We start from the raw sequence: 2,387 nt of genomic DNA, 5'->3' as shown, positions 1-2,387 counted from the left end.
CGGTGGTGGTGGTGGTCCGAGCCGAGCACAAAGGCCCCCCCCCCCTTCCCCCCACACAGCAGTGTCCAGATCAGCACGCCTGCTAATGGGACTCTTCCAAGCCCAGGGGCATCCGGCTCCACCGGTGAGCCGGACGGCCTCTTAGCAGACGCTGCCATCCAAGGTGACCCGCGGTGAGTTTTGTATTAGATGCATGGCGTTAATGAGCAGAGCTTTGGTGCAGCGAAGGCTCACCGGGCGGGGGGCTACCTGCCGACTGCGGACATCGTGGGTTCGAACCCAGGACCCTCTAAACTTCGCTATTGTGTCCAGCCCCGGCCGCGTGGAAACAAAGGCGTACGGCCTGTACAACACCACATCCGATATAGATTGTGCTAATGTGAGCATTAGCTCACAATCCCACATGCTAATGACGACGCGATCGATGTTTGTTTGTATTAATACTGTGCACAACAGCCACACAAAGTGCTTAACAAGGGAATCGAGTCGAGTCGATTAGCAAATTCAGTTTGAAACAGCGGTAAACAATCCGAATCATGCTCAGGATGTGGATACATTCGGGGGAGGTATAATTAGATAATTAGAAGAAGACGTGTTATTCAGCTTATTGATATCCGATGAAAAAGATGAATGTAGTTGACAGATACCAGGACAACCGGGTCGCATTCGGCATGAACACGGACACAGACACACAAACAAACATGAACTTGCACTTCAGTTACATCTGTCTCACATGAACTGGCACACACACACACACACACACACACACACACACACACACACACACACACACACACACACACACACACACACAGAAGTTTGCTGTTGACCTTCTTCTCCCATGCACTGACTGGCATGCAGAAAACATCAAGTAACTGACGCAAGGCGACAAGGGGTGTGTAGGTTAGTCATAATGGCTGTCACCCAGGGCAAGGGTCCGCGTGACAGCTACTGGTGGGATACAAAAGACCCCCTCTCTGGCTCTCTCTCCCTTTTTCTATCTCTGGCTCTGGCCCTCCGTCTCTCTGTCTCTTTCTCTCTATCTCATGCTCTCTCTCTCTCCCACTATCTGTCTCCCTCTGCCTCTCTCTCTCTCTCTCTCCCACTCTATCTCCCTCTGCCTCTCTCTCTCTCATACTCTCTCCACCTCTGTCTCTCTCCTTCTCTCGCTCTCTCTCTGTGTCTCTCTATTTATCATTGTCTCTCCCCTCTCCAACCCTCTCTCTGGCTCCCTCTCTGTGTGTCTCTCTCCCTCTCTCTCTGTCACTTTATCTCACTCACAATCAATATGTCTCTCCCTTCCTGTCTTTATCACTTTCTCTCTCTCTCTCTCTCTCTCTCTCTCACTCTCACTCTCACTCTCACTCTCTCACACTCACCATCACTATGTCTCTCTCTCACTCACCATCACTATGTATCTCTCTCTCTCTCTCTCTCTCTCTCTCTCTCTCTCTCTCTCTCTCTCTCTCTCTCTCTCTCTCTCTCTCTCTCTCTCTCTCTCTCTCTCTCTCTCTCTCTCTCTCTCTCTGCACTGCAGTGAGCATCAGGCCTCTGTGGCTGCCGCGAATGCAAAGAGGCAAATTGCGAGGATGGGGAGGGTGGGGGCGACTGAGGAGAACAGAGAAGAATAAGAAGGAGAGAGAGAGAGAGAGAGAGAGAGAGAGAGAGAGAGAGGTGGTGAGAGAGAGATACTGAGAGAGTATCTCTCAGTATCTATCTCTCTCCCGGGTGAGAGATAGAGAGGGAGAGAGAGACATAAGGAGAGAGATAGTGAGAGAGAGAAAGAGGGAGAAAGATAGAGAGGTAGAGAGAGACATAAGGAGAGAGATAGTGAGAGAGAGAAAGAGGGATAGAGAAAGTGAGGGTGAGACACACAGGGAGAGAGATAGGTAAAAAGAGAGCGAGGGAGAGAGATAGTGAGAGTTAGACAGAGGCCGAGATAGAGAGGGAGATATAGTGAGAGAGAGAGACACAGGGAGGGAGATAGTGAGAGGGAGAGATATAGGGAGAGAGATAGTGAGAGGGAAAGACATCAAGACAGCCAGAGAGAGACTTAAGGAGAGAGATAGTGTGAGAGTTAGATAGATGGGGAGAGAGAGAGAGAGAAAGAGAGAGAGAGAGAGAGAGAGAGAGAGAGAGAGAGAGAGAGAGAGAGAGAGAGAGAGAGAGAGAGAGAGGCAGGTAGAGAACGAACGGTGGAAGAGGGATTCAGAGCAGTGGTATAGGGGGGCCAATCGAGGAACACCACATGCCGGTGGAATTGGTGAGAGGTTTGTGTATGGAATAGAGATGGGTGGATGTGAAGGAGAGCCTGCCGACAGGGCACCCTTGAAAACCCTTTGTGGATGTGAAAAACAAAGCAAAATCACAGCCACGGCAATCAAATC

This window comes from Gadus macrocephalus, chromosome 3 (assembly GCF_031168955.1).
Source record: "Gadus macrocephalus chromosome 3, ASM3116895v1".
Classification (NCBI taxonomy): domain Eukaryota; kingdom Metazoa; phylum Chordata; class Actinopteri; order Gadiformes; family Gadidae; genus Gadus; species Gadus macrocephalus.
Note: the sequence above shows the minus strand (reverse complement) of the source record.